We start from the raw sequence: 16,455 nt of genomic DNA, 5'->3' as shown, positions 1-16,455 counted from the left end.
TCAAGTCAAACATCCTCCCACAGCCTTTGTTTGGGTGAGATTTCTTGAAATTTCATCTGCTGCAAGAAACAACATCTGCTTAGAAATTCATCTTGAGTAGCTCTGAACTCCCATGGATTGAATGTTGGTGGCAGAGTGCCAGGAGCTGGGTATGAATTTCTAGGCAATCATCCCTCTGTATTTTTAAATGCAACATTTCTAGTGCTTTTAAAAACACAATCCTCACTATTTCCCGCTCCTTTCAAATGCCGTTATGACACAAGTGAAGGTCACAACTGGAGATCTTGATAGATTGCTAGCTATTGAACGTTCCAGGCCAGAAATCTGTGAATGAGTGTTGGAACTTATATTTTATCCAGAAGAAATAAACTGATATAAATTCAGGATTTCTTTTGGAACTAGTTATCTTTTTTCCTCTCTCTTTCGTCATCCTGTCTTTCCATGTTTAGATGTTTCCATTAAACACTAAATTCATGCATTCATACTCTTTAATTCAACTTCTTAATCCTCCTTTACTCCAGCTTAGTTCTTTCTGTATTAAATTGCCAACTTTAAATTACATCTCTTAAGGTGGTACCTTATTCTTTTCCCTGTTCACTTAGATTAAAGTTCCATCTTTAATTATTATGAGTTTATTATGGAGAGGAATACCACAGCATGATCTCTCAGAGTTAGGATGGGCTAAGCTCAATTCCGGAGACTAATGTGCGCAATCATGTTAGTGAAGCAGTGTCTGCTGCTGCAGTCCTTCAAAGGAGCCATTAAATTGAGACCCAGATCATCATCTCAGCTTGTGCCTCAGAGCCAGAGAAATAATTCTTGTTTCTTGACATCATGGCCAGCATTTATCCATCAAATATCAGAAAAATAATAGAGCAGAAAGTAACTCTGGAGCCACTTCATATTTTTGTAATTCCTTGCAACACTGAGAGAGGCCATTTGGCCTGGTGAGTCTATGCCAGCTCCCCGGCCATTCCATTATTCTCCATCCTCCCACTCATATCTTTGTAGCTTGTTCTCTCGCATGCTAACAATCTCCCCTCTGGTTGAACTCTGCAGGGCAGGAGGCATCAATGGAGAAGAAAAGAGACAGGAACAACTGGGGACAAAAGTAATCCTGAAATAGACCCAAGACATTGACGATCTCTTTACCTGCTCGATGCTGCCTGACCCACGGAATTCCTCCAGTGCTTTGGTTTTCTTGAACTCCAGATTACATCATGTGCAGTCTGTTGTGTCTTGTCTGATTGCCCGCCATCTCCTGCATTAGGGATAACTTACAGTCAACTAGTCTACCAGCATATGCTTACAAAAGGTTCAGGGAGCTAGAAGATTATAAGACTAACAGGAAGGAGCTTAAGAAGGAAATTAGGAGAGCCAGAAGGGGCCATGAGAAGGCAGGGAGGATTAAAGAAAACCCAAAGGCATTCTACAAGTATACGAAGAGCAAGAAGATAAGACATGAAAGAATAGGAAAGTGTGTACGGAACCGGAGGAAACAGCAAAGGTACTTAATGAATACTTTACTTCAGTATTCACTATGGAAAAGGGTTTTGGTGATTGTCGTGATGACTTGCAGCAGACTGAAAAGCTTGAGCATGTCGATATTAATAAAGAGGATGTGCTGGAGCTTTTGGAAAGCATCAAATTGGATAAGTTGCCTGGACTGAATGAGATGTACCCCAGGCCACTGTGCGAGGTGAGGGAGGAGATTGCTGAGCCTCTGGTGATGATCTTTGCATCATCAATAAGGACTGGACAGGTTCTGAGGGATTGGAGGGTTGCAGATGTTGTTCCCTTATTCAAGAAAGGGAGTAGGGATAGCCCAGGAAATTATAGACCAGTGAGTCTTACTTCAGTGGTTGGTAAGTTGATGGAGAAGATCCTGAGAGGCAGGATTTATGAACATTTGCAGAGGTATAATATGATTGGGAATAATCAGCATGGCTTTGTCAAGGGCAGGCTGTGCCTTACGAGCCTGACTGAATTTTTTGAGGATGTGACTAAACACATTGATGAAGGAAGAGCAGTAGATGTAGTGTATATGGATTTCAGCAAGGCATTTGATAAGGTACCCCATGCAAGGCTTATTGAGAAAGTAAGGAGGCATGGGATCCAAGGGGACATTGCTTTGTGGATCCAGAACTGGCTTGCCCACAGAAGGCAAAGTGTGGTTGTAGATGGGACATATTCTGCATGGAGGTCGGTGACCAGTGGTGTGCCTCAGGGATCTGTTCTGGGACCTTCACTATTCGTGATTTTTATAAATGATCTGGATGAGGTGGTGGAGGGATAGGTTAGTAAGTTTGCTGATGACACAAAGGTTGGAGGTGTTGTGGATAGTGTGGAGGGCTGTCAGAGGTTACAGTGGGACATTGATAGGATGCAAACCTGGGCTGAGAAGTAGCAGATGGAGTTCAACCCTGATAAGTGTGAAGTGGTTCATTTTGGTAGGTCAAATATGATGGCAGAATATAGTATTAATGTTAAGATTCTTGGCAGTGTGCAGGATCAGAGGGATCTTGGGGTCCGAGTCCATAAGACACTCAAAGCAGCTGTGCAGGTTGACTCTGTGGTTAAGAAGGCATACGGTGTATTGGCCTTCATCAATCGTGCAATTGAATTTAGGAGCCGAGAGGTAATATTGCAGCTATATAGGACCCTGGTCAGACCCCAGCTCAGATCTGTTCGCCTCACTACAGGAAGGATGTGGAAGCCATAGAAAGGGCGCAGAAGAGATTTACAAGGATGTTGCTTGGATTGGGGAGCATGCCTTATGAAAACAGGTTGAGTGAACTCGGCCTTTTCTCCTTGGAGCGATGAGGATGAGAGGTGACCTGATAGAGGTATATAAGATGATGAGAGGCATTGATTGTGTGGATAGTCAGAGACTTTTTCCCGGGGCTGAAATGGCTACCACAAGAGGGCACAGGTATAAGGTACTGGGAGTAGGTACAGAGGAGATGTCAGGGTTAAGTTTTTTACACAGAGAGTGGTGAGTGCGTGGAATGGGCAGCCGGCAACGGTGCTGGAGGTGGATACGATAGGGTATTTTAAGAGACTTTTGAATAGGTACATGGAGCTTAGAAAAATAGAGGGTTATGGGTGACCCTAGGTAATTTCTAATGTAGGGACATGTTCGGCACAACTTCATGGGATGTAGGGCCTGTATTGTGTTGTAGGTTTTCTATGTTTCTACGTTTCTATATCTTTAGAATAAAACACACACCTTCATGGGTAAATATGCATACACCCCACAGAAAGCACTGGAGCCAGGATCAGTTGTAACTATGAGATAGCAACTCTAGCGACTGTACCTGTATTTCCTAATTTATTAGTTAATTTGCAGTGTCCTAGAACTATAAAAGCACTGTACAATGATCTTTCTCGTGTGGTCTTACTGTGCAACAGAATGAACAGAAAGCAGGCTCCCCCTGCCACAATGTGCAGATTTGTAATTTGCTGGGGTGTTGAAGGCTGACTGGAAGGAGCCCAAAATGCTCCGACAAATGTTGCCTGCACACACTGCAGGGCTGAGATTTAGCAGATTCAAAATTTCTGTTGTAAAGACTAATGTTTAAAATCAATGTGTCAATGCACTGACAAGTAGATGGGAATCTTTGTGCTGCAAGGCTGTAGAAATCCTAATCCATTTTAGTCAATCAGCTTCATTAAGAGTGATTGGAATAACATCTCACTGAAATGAACACTCGGTGAGTGCTGGGCATGATAGAAGCACTCAGAGAATCTTGATGCTTTTTTCCATTACTACCATTAGGGAGGAAGTACAGGAGCCTGAAGACCCACACTCAATGCTTTGGAATCTTCTTCTTTCCCTCTACCATCAGATTTCTCAATGATCCATGAACCCATGAACACAACCTCACTATTCCTCTTTGGCGCTGTTTATTAATTGCTTTTTTCATCATAACATACAGTAAGTTTTTAGGCCTTGCACTGTATAGCCACTACAAAATAACAACTTGCACCACATAATTCAGTGATAATAAATCTGACTCTGATTATGATTTTGTTTGAGGACAGGGGTTGTTTCCCAAGATGACAGTGACTCGCTCTCTTTCACGGTGCACCTGAAGGAACAATTCTGCTGTTCCTGGTCCATTTCCGTTTCTGCCCCATACCCTTCACTGAACTGCGTGTGTGAAGAGGACTCTTCTCCCAGCTCAAAGGGTTGAAGCCCGATGTATACACATTCACGAGGCTTTTGAGAGTGCTCAGCTGTAGAAGAAAATAATGGCCGCCAGACGGCCTCAGTGAAAGTTCTAATTTCCTCTTTCTGGAAGAAGGAGGCTAATCCACTCTCATGCTGTCTTTATAGTTAAAGTTATCTAGTCAAACTCCATTTTTTAAGTTAATTTCATACTGCACTTTCTGAAATGCTTATTCCATTTCCTTTAAAATGACTAAATCCCAGTCCATCAGAAGGAAGAATGGAGACACTTCCCTCAGAGGTAGCTGCTTTGAGGAGATTGTATTGAGGAGAGCAGTAATATTTAGCATTATGTTGCAGTCATCTTTTTGGAGGCTTCCTGTCACAACTGAAGGATAGAGTACGTCACTAATGTTATCGTCTTCCCACAACGAGTTCCCTTATCTGGCTTTTTAATGTACACAGATCACTTGAAGACTTTGTCATTCAGTCAGCTGGTACATTTAAGGTTTCTTCAACACAATATTTGGAGCTCCACAGGCAGATTTCTGAATTATGCATGTTTCATCCCATTTGATGATGAGTATTAACATACGCCATTTCGATTGGTTCATTAGCTGTTTCCAGAATCTTCTTATTATTCACATTTATATATTCCAACAGATTTTTATACCAAGACAAAAGGAGCCCAGAACAGTTTGTGCACTCAGAAGGCTTGCTAGAGCTGCGTAGGATGCAACAGCCCTTAGCAATGTTGTGTAAGCTTCCTGCTACTCTAGGTTTTGTGTATAAAAGGACAGGCACCGTATACTTAAACACACACACAGCTTTACCTCCATGACTATCACTATGGCACGGCTGGTGGAGGATATAAAGTAGGCCACAGCTCACAGGTTGATGATAAAATGGAGAATGGGCTGAAGTGGGAATGTAGAGGGCTTGTTGTGATGTAGAGGGGTTGAACTAGGTGTATGAGCCATTGGGTGAGGCAGCGTTAGGGAAAGGGGATCAGGAACAACATTGGACTTGCAGTCAGGTAGTGATATGAGTGTTGGGACACCATCGGATTTTGGGAGGAGATGAGGGAGGGGAGTATTCCCAGGTTTGGAGTTGAGGAAGATTTGAGTGTTTAACTAGATGACATAGGTGGGTATTACAGTCACAACTGCACGTTTGGCTGTTGCCCAGCTGGGCAGTTAGGCACAAACCAGGAGTTGGAACGTGTTGGAGATGTGATCAGACTGGGGTCCAGCAAATGATACAATGAACATGTGAGCTTGGAGCTAAAAGGCATTGGCAGTGAAGCCACTTTCACACTGAGTAGCCCAATCTGTCCATAGCCCTTGAATGTTGTACAATTGATGTCAAAATTTATGGAGGATACTAACTTTTTATGATTGTATTCTGGGCACTGTTTCCTTACTGTTGATATGTTTATTTTGCAGTATTAATCTTCACTTAACTGTTGTTGTTTTTTGTTTGTAGTTGGTTTGTAGAAATGCATTAAAAAATTAATAAAAAAAGATTTACATTGCACATCCTTCCACATCACTGGCACTTTCTGTTTAGAGATTTTTTAAATTTAGAGTTTTTCTAATTTAGAGATTGGATTTTAGACAGAAATTTTGGGGCAAATAAAATAACGGTCTTGCAGTGTTTCTTGACACAAACTAAAATTATTACCATAGGCAAGTGTGTCCGTCCAAAAGGACATTGGGGAGGGTTGTCGAACAAATGGACACAGAGGATAATAGGACATAGTTACCTGAGACAGGATGACGTGTGACAAGCTGGCCTTCATCAGACAGGACACTGAGTACGGGAGTAGAGACATTATGTTGCAGTTATATAAGACAATGATGAGACCGCACACCAGGGAGGATTGGAGTGCAAAGAAGATTTACAAGAATGTTGCAAAGGACTTAAGGGCCTAAATTGTAGGATGAGGTCTGGCAGGCTAGGATTATTCCGTGGAGTGTCAGAGTCCAAAGAAGACCCGGCAGATGTGTATAAAAATAAGATACTTGGGAATCCACTCAAGAAATAAGAATCAAAAACTTGAACTTTCTCCCTTTTAATATATCTCAAGAACCTCTTGGAATTTTACCCTAAACTGCTTGCCAGGTTTTTCCTTTCCTTGTCCTGTGGAGTGGTGCGGGGTGGTGGTGGGGGGAGGCGTGGCTTATTTTGATTGTTGAAAGTCACTTCAGTCAATGATTGGTCAGTTTCAGAAACTGCAGCTGCTTTTCCTATTAGTTAGCTGCCTGGCGACCAGTTTCTAATATCCTGGGTATAAAATAACACGTGGAGGAGACCTGCTCTGTCTTCCGTTTGTTTAAGGCAAGCGGAGCACATCACCATTGGGAAGGTACGCTCTTCACGTGCTTTTATGTTTGTTGAATATTCAACTTTGTAGTTTCTGTAACCTGGGGAACATGAATGTTTGGTTGGATTTTTGCTGTTTATAAATAAATGATTAATATACTTTTCTTAGTCAGTGTTTTCTGTCTCACTTGCCAGACCCATGGAGCTAATCCAACATTGCATTACCCGAACAAGAACATGCTGCCCTGGACTCTCAACATCTCACTCTTAAAAGCTTCCCACTTGTTATTTGTTAAAACATGCAGAATAAGATTAAACAGGCAAAAATAATCAAAAAATTGGAAGCATAAGAAATAATATTTGTTAAAATTGGTGTCCTGTGTCGGGACGATGTTTATCACAATTTACAATAAATAACATCTTCCATTTCCTGACACGTTTGCTCTGTATCGGTGAGGTAAATGCAGCAATGTCACGGTATTTGATCCATTTGAAGAAGCTTTTGATTAAGATTGCTGTCATTGACCCAGCACATGTGGCTGCTGGAATCCACTGGTATCGTCGTTTACAGCGGTGACATTGAAGGTCATTCACCATCATTATTTACTTCTGAGCAGAATACAGCCATGCCAAGGCAGGAGGCAATATTAACACCATTTTTATTCTCATGAAACAAGACATCGGAGGAAGAGGTTGAGCAGTTCTTTCCCATTCATTTGTCAGTGTTCCCCTGTCAGCAACTTGAATTGACTTCACAGGTCACTTTCACACCTAGCTTTGTATCACAATGATCATGGACACAGTACATTTTGTGCTTTGACTTAGAGGACTGAAATAGAATATCGACAACAAAGAACTCTGAAGCACCATCAATAACTCTCGGAGACGTGAGGTGAGATATAGGCTTTTATTGACTGAAAGAAGGAACAAGCAGTGGTTGACCACCATACTACATCCTGGAGACTGAGAGGCCGGGCTCAGGCCTTGATCGCCTTTATACAGGGGTCTGTGGGAGGAGCCACAGGAGCAGTCAGCAGGGGGTGTGTCCAGACAGGTATATATAGTTCACCACATTCACCCCCCCCCCGTTTTAAAAAGAGTCCCCATGTGGTGAAGTTTCTTACAGGTTAAGTCTATCAGGTGGTTGAATCTGTCGCTGCGATCTACGTAGCACCGGCTGTGATTGCACAGGTGCCGGTGGTGCTTACACCGGAGACGGTGGTTGTGCTGGTTCCGGCCTAACTGGAGGTGTCAGCCCACTAGGCGTCAGTGATCCCTCACACATGTGCGAGGCGCCTGGTATATACGCATATGAAATGCCCAGTATATGAGTGTCATGAGGAGTCTGTGTAGGGCCTGGTGTGCGCTGTGTCACCTCGGGTACAGGGTTCATAGTTACCGTGGAGTGTTCGGGGTAGTGGTCTGCTGTTCCAGCAGACGCCAGGTCGCGGACGGAGACCGTGTCCTCCCGCCCATCAGGTAAGACCATGTAGGCATACTGGGGGTTCACATGTAGAAGGTGAACCCTCTCGACCAGTGGGGAGTATTTATTGCTCCTCACATGTTTCCGGAGCAGCACTGGCCCCGGGGACGTCAGCCAAGCCGGTAGGGGTCCCAGTGGCAGACTTCCTGATCCCTGTAACAAAGGCGTCTCGTACTAGCAGCTCCACATGTTGTTCCGCCGTCAGTCCTCTGCAGTCGCAAGCTTGCATGAGTGTCTGTAGGGCTCGGAGAAACTCCCCACTCGACTCGTCGGCTCACTTCCCCCACGTCGCTAAGCGATGTCTTGCGTAGTCGGTGTTCACCGGCCGCAGGTACTGTCTTTTGGGGGCGTCCAGTGCCCCTTGGTAGGTCGGCAGGTCTCTGACAAGGGAGATTACTTTCGGACTTACTCTGGATAGGAGGATTTTGTACATTGTGGCAGGCTCAGTCACTGGAATCGCTTCCAAGTATGATTGGAAGCATGCAAGCCAGAGTTCAAAGGCAAGAGCTGCTTCTGGAACTTGGGGGTCCAAGTCTAATTTTTCCGGATGTAAAATACTTTCCATGTTTTAAAACTTCCAGCCAATAGAATTGATGCACCATCAATAACTCTCGGAGACATGAGGCGAGATATAGGCTTTTATTGACTGGAAGAAAGAACAAGCAGTGAGTGACCACCACCCTACATCCTGGAGACTGAGAGGCCAGGCTCAGGCCTTGATCGCCTTTATACAGGGGTCCATGGGAGGAGCCACAGGAGCAGTCAGCAGGGGGCACGTCCAGACAGGCACATGTAGTTCACCACAAACTCGACACTCAGCGCTGCGGCACACTAGTAAATGATAACAAGGCATTTATACTTATCTTCCATGTTCCTGTCATGAACAGATCCAGAATAAGGATCAGCCATGATTGAATGGCGGAGAAGACCTGATGGGCCAGATGACCTCATTCTGCTCCTATGAATAAGTGAAGTTAAATCATGCCCAGTGTGTTTGGGAATTCCAAAGAGAGTTATTGGTACTCAATTTTACACTAAACGGCTATGGAAATGGGGTAAGTCCAAAGTGACAGATGCGACTGTCTCTTGTCTCCTTTCCATCGCTGGACTTCATGCAAAGTTACAGTCTTGAATGCATCACTGTAGGGAATTGACATTCAGATCTTAGTTGTATCTCAATGGAGAATGCAGATATTAATACATATTATTTTACTTTAATGACTTGAATCATTTATGTGCAATTCTATGTGCTTTAGTGAGCATAGCTTTAATTTTTTTGAATAAATTACTAAATAGTTTTTCTTTTCAATTATTTACATCAACATTAATAGCTTATAAGTGTCTCTGTTAGAAAATAGAATTGTACGGTCATCTTTACTTTCTGTCAAAGACAGGAACAGGACTTCAGAAAGTCTTCCTTGTCACTGCTGCACTTTTGCTATGCCTTCCGCAGCTCAGCATGATTTCAGTTATACATCTGGGCCTGAGAAGTGTGGACAGAGATTCTGGGAAGTGTACACAATTCAGGCAACAATCCCCCATTCCCTAACAAATCAGTGAGTCATTATGTCATCCAACAATCTTATGAAAATCTAGTTATATCACATCCACTCTTTTCCCTCATTGATCCTGCTAAGTGCATCCTCAACAATTCCAATTAGATTAGTCAAGTGTGAGTTCCCTTTTACTAAACCATGTTGACTCCTGCCTAATCACATTCTAATTGCTCTGTTACAACAACCCTGACAACGTATTCCCATGTTTTTTTAGCAGTGATGTCAGACTAATTGGTCCATTGTTTTTGATTTTTTTTCCTCTTGCTCCTTTCTCTAAACATGAAGTTACTTTTCCAACCTTCCAAACACCACCATCAAGGGAATTAGAAATCACTAATGCATCCATTATATCCTCAACTATTCATTATAAAACACTAGTATTCATGCTATTAAGTCCAGGGAGCTTGTCAGTTTTTAATCCTTTTAATCTATCCATTACTTACACTTTACTAATCTTAATTCGTTCATGCTTTTACTCTTAAGTTTTTCTTCCCCCGGAATTTATTTGCTTGGTCTCCTTTCTGCACTGCAGATGGATACAGAAGATTCACTGAATATCTCAGCCACATTCCTCATTATAATTACTCCCCAACTGGAAGTTACATTGATTTTGAACACTGTCTGTAATTCTCACACAAGTTCCAACTATCTCACACTAGTGATTGTGGCACAATATTCACTACATTCAGTTATCTAAAAGACTCCTGGACATAAAGACATATTTGCTGGACACTTCGGGACACTGACTATTCTTTGTGACAGAAGAAAGCCTTAGCGATGTTTGATATTTATCTGCTTTTCCCCACTCCTGTTCTTTCATTCATTCCTACAAAGACATATCTTCTATTCATAAAACTTGAAAAAGTACCCTCTACTCTCTTTTCAAGATACCTACTGATGCACTGTGCATTTATGCATTGTAATTTCACAAGTGATGCATAAATTTGCAACTATCTAACTTGTAAAGTAGCAACAACATAATTCAACTGAATCAATTAAACAGAATATTGCAGGGAAGCGAATTTGGGTTAATTATTATTCTAAGCAAGGAGCGTTGAAAAAGATCTTTTCCTGAGGAGTTTTAAAAAATTTGTGTCACTTAATTCAAGGCAAATCCCATGTTCCATGCAAGGAAAATCCTAGAGGACAAATGGTAATTTTCAATGCCAGAAGATTTCTTTATGTGATATGTGTACAACATTTTAATTTAGTTTTTTTTAAATTACAATTTATATTCTAAATTGTGCACAGGAAACCATCAATGTCTATTATCAGCTTTCTTGCTGTATCTGTAACTCTAAGAATATATATTTTTTGTTCCCTATATTAGGTCATCCTTCAGGATAGAGAGGAACTCCAGTTTGGTGGGTTCTCAGCTGGCCTAGGACTTCGACATGGCAATGGCAGACCCCTGCACAAGATGGTGGAGTGGGGGGTTGGTGGTTGATAGGAGAGTGATTGGGTAATCTGGGAGATGTAATGGGGATAGGTTGGTAGAGGGGTTGGTCTTGTGGATATTGAGTGTAAGGTCCATATAGTTGTATGCTTCAGTGAATGAGTCAACAAAGACTTGCAATGAGGCCTCTGAGTGATCTGCATACTACTGCTCAGTTACTGAGGTGTGAATAACTTTAGTTCTGGAATACAGTTGTTATGGACTGAATGCTTCTCCTTCAGCTCTGAAGATTCCATCCACCACTGCGTGACATTTATTGGAGTGAGATGTAGCACTGAATACGCAAGGGAATCGGAGCAGAATGTGCCGTCACATTGAGATGATCACGGCCGATCCGCACAAGCCTCAAGGCCTCTTATGTATGAGTTATACAGAGCTCTCAAGATCCTGATCTTTCAAGATTGTAGCTGTCTCCCTTTTTTAGGTGCCTCCTGTGATCTAGTTGCTACAACATATTGGAGTAGAAAATTGCCAATATTTGACACCCTCTGTAAGATTTTCCGATGTGCTTCTATTGTAAGTGACCAGTCCATTCTCTTGTAATCATGCCCTCCTTGGTCAAGATTTCCTACAGGCGGAGGCACTGCATTATTCTCTGTCGTGCTTCATGAGGATCTTATGTGTTTTGAAGAAATGTTAGTCCTCTGAACAACAAAGAAGATTTCTTACAGCAATAAAGATGAATGAAAGTTTTCAGCCTTGTCTTTATGAAGAATATTTCTTTTGTGATCACAAGGACGGTATCATGGCCTGCATGGAACAAGCATGCATGAGATAGAATTCGGGGGCGAGCTGTATTTGAGGAAGGGAACCAGTATGCTTACATGATTCTTCCTTACTTGTGGTGTGGTGTCAGGTTGATACCAATTATTTGAAGAGGATTGGAATCCATCCCAAACTGATAACTATTTTATTAAATTAGGATCACGTAGTAAGAGATTTCTTTGCAGTATTCTCACCTTCCCATTTCACTATGCCAGGTGCAGGCTACAGAACACATCCATCGATCTGTACTTGGTAATTTATTACAATCTTATCCAGACCTGGAGCACTTTCTTCCTCTTCAATTGCTTCACTGCAGAACAGCCCCCCGGGCACCGCAGACAAGAGTGTGAAAGATGACAGCACTGAAGTCTTTGTTCTGCTATTAAATCTACTTTTAAATGGATTCTGGTGAGGTGACTATCACAGCAAGGCCAGCATTGATCGTCCAGGGAGGCACATGGGAGCAGTCAATGTGCTGTTCATTCAGGCTGTTTGGCACAAGCTGCTTTCTAGATCACTTCAGAGAGTCCAGCTCAACATTTTGGTTTGGGGTTTAAATTATATTTACGAAAAGCAATTATGAATAAAGGATTACTTTTTCAAAAGCATCAGTGAACCAGTTAGATTTGCACAATAATCCAAATGGCTACTAATCTTTTTTATTAATATTAGGTTTATTAATGTGCAGATTTTATTTTCAGCTTATGGGAATGTCTCAAAATGGTCTGGCAGAATTTGATTTTACATACTCAGACTTTGGCCTAAGGCTCTATATTACTGGCCCTAAATCTTATGTGTTATATTCCTATTCACTCATTCCAGTCATGTAGGTAGTTCAAACCTATGTAATTGCAAGATGTAGTTATGCATGAAGACCCTTGTAGATTTGTCGAGACCGGATTAGAAAATGGTGGTATCTCAATCTGGTGAAAATGTGGTTTTGCCTGAAGTTTCCCTCCGTGTCAATGTTTGGCTTCCAGTGAGATCCATAAACTAGTTGTCCTCTGACAGTCTCACTCACCAACTAAAGATCTGTGTGGAGGAGGACCAGTGATGGATAAGGGCATCATCATTATAGTCAGGAAATGATTTGAAAGAAGCAAGAGGTGGTCACAAACCAGTAGAACTTTCTTTTAATCTTATGGAGCAGAGAATAGATTGTCCTCACCCTGCAGTGAACTCCCAGCTGCACAGTTAAACTACTGTCAGTGGTGGCATTCTGATCTGACCCTGTGGCACTAAAAGACCTGCATGGCCTTTGCAACCACAATTCATCCACTGATCAGAAATAACCAGTGGTGAAAGAGATCTGTGACCACAGTCATAGTGAGGGTAGAGGCACCTCCCACTCAGGAACCCTGCACACGTGGAGGTTCCCTCCCATTTCTCTTGGTCTGGAAAGCCTTCCTTGCTGGGGCAGAGTCTCACAATGATAAATCCAGCTAAACACATATTGTAGTGCTTAGTTCTCTAGAAAACCAAGCACATATAGGCAGTTCATCAAAGATATAAACACTGCTACTGTAGCTAAATAGACAAATTATAATTCATATACCCACTGAAATCTAAAATGATTAACTTCACCAAGGATATGTGAGAAGCCAAATATTCAGTTATAAAGCTTTTCACCACCTCAGATGACCCAAGTAGTTTGAAAGTACTTTTGAAGCACCTTTGCTGGTGTAACTCAGGATGTATTGTGACTAATTCCCACCAACAAAGCAATGAGAGAATAGGCAGATAATCTAAAACCAGGAAGAACACTTAAGAAATAAATCAGGAGGGCTAAAGGAAGGCATGAAGTTGCCCTAGCAGACAAAGTGAAGGAGAATCCGAAGGAATTCCACAGATATATTAAGATCAAAAGGATTGCAAGGGACAAAATTAGTCCTCTGGAAGAACAGAATGGTAATCCATGTGTGGAGCCAAACAGATGGGGGTGATCTTAAATAATTATTTTACACCTGCATTTTCTCGGGAGACAGATACAGAGTCTACAGAGTGAGGCAAAGCTGCACCAACTGCATGGACCCTGTACAGATTACAGAGGAGAAGGTATTGCTATCCTGATGCAAATCAGGGTGGATAAATCCCCAGGGTGTTCCCTCAGACCCTACGGGAGGTAAGTGCAGAAGCTGCCAGGTCTCTAGCAGAGATATTTAAATCATCTTAGCAATAAGAGAGGTATCAGAGGATTGGAGGATAGCCAATGTTGCTCTGCTGTTTAAAAAAGACTCTACATGTAAACCAGGGAACTGTAGGCCAGTGAGTCTGACATCAGTTGTGGGAATGTTATTCAAAGGTATTCTAAGGGAACAAATGTATACGCTTTTGGATAGACATGGACAGATTAAGGATAATCAGCATGGCTTTGTGCATGGTACGGTAGGTCATGTCTACCAATCTTATAGAGGTTTTTGAGAAAGTTAATAGGAAAGAAGATAAAGACAAGGCGGTGGATGTTCTCTATATGGACTTCAGCAAGGAACTTGACAATGTCTCACTTTGGGAGGTTGGTCAAGAAGGTTCAGTCACTGGGTATTCAAGATGAGGTGGTAAATTGAATTAGGCATGGTCTTTGTGGGAGAAGCAAGAGAGTGGTAGTAGAGGGTTGCATCTCTGATGGAATCCTGTGATGCAGGAATCAGTGCTGGGTCTGTTGTTGTTTGTCATCTGTATCAACGAACTGAATGATAATAGACAATAGACAATAGGTGCAGAAGTAGACCATTCGGCCCCTCGAGTCTGTAGTTAACTGGACTGTGGGTGTAGTAGCCAGCAGGGAAGACTATCATGGCTTGCAAAGGGATGTGCATCAGCTGGAAAAATAGGCTGAAAAGTGCCAGTTGGAATCTAATGCAGGGAAGTGAAACATGTTGCACTTTGGTAGGACCAACCAGGGTAGGTCTCACACAGTGAACGGTGGGGCTCTGAGGAGTGAGGTAGAACAAAGGGATCCGGGAATACAGGACCATAATTCATTGAAGGTGGCGTCACAGGTAGACAGGGTCATAAAGAAAGCTTTTGGCACATTGGCCTTCATAAATCAAAGCATTGAGTTCAGGAGATGGGATGTTATGTTGAAGTTGTAGGAAACAACAGTGAAGTGTAATTTTAAGTATCGTGTGCAATTTTGGTCATCTACTTACAGCAACAATGTAAATAAGGTTGAAAGAGTGCAGTGAAAATTTACAGAAATGTTGCGAGGCCTGGAGGACCTGTGTAATAAGAAAAGATTGAATAGGTTAGGACTTTATTCCTCAGAATGTAAGAGATTGAGAGGAGATTTGACAGAGCTGTACAAAATTATGAGTGGTATAGATAGGGTAAATACAAACAGGCTTTTTCCACTGAGGTTTGGTGGGATTGCAACCGAAGGGTGAAAGGTGAAATGTTTAAGGAGTACATAAGGGGAAACTTCTTCACTCAGAAAATTTTGAGAGTGTGGAATGAATTGTCAGTGCATGTAGTGCATGTGAGTTCCATTTCAATCTTTAAGAGAAGCATGAATGGGTAAGGATATGGAGAGCTGTGGTCCTGGTGCAGGCTGATAAGAGTAGGTACTTTAAATGGTTCAGAATTGACTAGATGGGCCAAAGGGCCATGCTGTACTCCTCTATAACCCTATGACTCTAAGAACTCTACTTCCATTGGATCATTTATGTCCAATTTAGAGTCAAGACGCAGTGTTGATCTAATCCGTTCCTTTCGGTGTTGCATTGTGAAATATTTAAATACCCAGCGGATCACTGTTAGAGTGGAGTCAGAGCTAAAGGCAATACTGGTGAGCCAAGATTAAAATCACACATAGCTGTATCCATCTGTAGCTGGCCTGTGTCTAATCACAGTGGAAATCATGGTGCAATAGGGTCAAGGGTCAGTTGTCTGGCAACAAATGCTGGCTCTGGTCTGATCTGATGACAATACTCAGCAGGGAGAACAAGCATGCCCATAACTCCTACAACAAAATGTCACCACTCGGAGAACCAGCTCTGAATCTCCGGCAGTGAAGGGTATTTCATTCTGCACTGAGTGACCATCTGAAGGAGAAGCTCGGCATTCTGATCTCCAGAGATCAAATAACCTTGGCTTGATATTCTCAGATTTTCCTAAAGGTTGATTGTAACAGAAGACTGTACCGAGCTTTCAATGTGTTCTTCAGTTAACAATGAGACACAAGGGGAAAGTATCGTTTTGGTTGCGACAGTTCAGAAAAAGAGGTAAAATAGAACTGATGTGCAAACTATAAAGGGACCGGATTGTTATCGGAAGGGATTGGAGTTCCTGTGTGGTTCTGAGTGCAGTTGGGTCAGCAATTCTCAGGTAAATACTAATAATTCTCATTCCTACAGGTGGGAGAGAATTAGGCCAATTCTGTGCATGGTCAGACAGCACTACCAAAGTTTTCGCTCTGTAGCAGGTTAGTTGTATTAATATTCTTATTCTTAATTTTGTTTTAATTTTCTTTCACCTTTTACTGTCAAGATTTCTTGCTGCATCACTTATGCTTTCCTTGGTGACGGATGGTAAGGACAGCCTCAATTTTTGAATAAGGGATTTCTGAAAGAAACTGAAATAACTGCCAGATATGCAGCCATCATCAGCTGATGTCTCCCCCTAACACTGCATGCTGCTCTGGAAGTTGAAAGCTTTACACAAAGTGGGAGCTGCAAGAGAGAGGAAAAAACAGTTGCAATCA

General features: G+C 42.2%; 1 long non-coding RNA gene across 3 annotated transcripts in view; it reads left to right on the top strand.

Annotated features, from left to right (window-relative positions):
- LOC132398559 (uncharacterized) overlaps positions 1–11,650 on the top strand; it is a 57,711-nt gene extending 46,061 nt beyond the window's left edge. For all 3 annotated transcript variants that reach the window (XR_009513694.1, XR_009513693.1, XR_009513692.1), the window contains 3 exons: positions 1,060–6,539; positions 8,867–9,034; positions 10,866–11,650. This is a non-coding gene — a long non-coding RNA (uncharacterized LOC132398559). The remainder of the gene's footprint in view (positions 1–1,059; positions 6,540–8,866; positions 9,035–10,865) is intronic.
- Positions 11,651–16,455: the final 4,805 nt, after the last annotated feature.

The sequence above is a fragment of the Hypanus sabinus genome, chromosome 8 (genome assembly GCF_030144855.1).
Source record: "Hypanus sabinus isolate sHypSab1 chromosome 8, sHypSab1.hap1, whole genome shotgun sequence".
NCBI classification, from domain to species: domain Eukaryota; kingdom Metazoa; phylum Chordata; class Chondrichthyes; order Myliobatiformes; family Dasyatidae; genus Hypanus; species Hypanus sabinus.
This window is presented reverse-complemented; position numbering and strand designations above follow the sequence as displayed.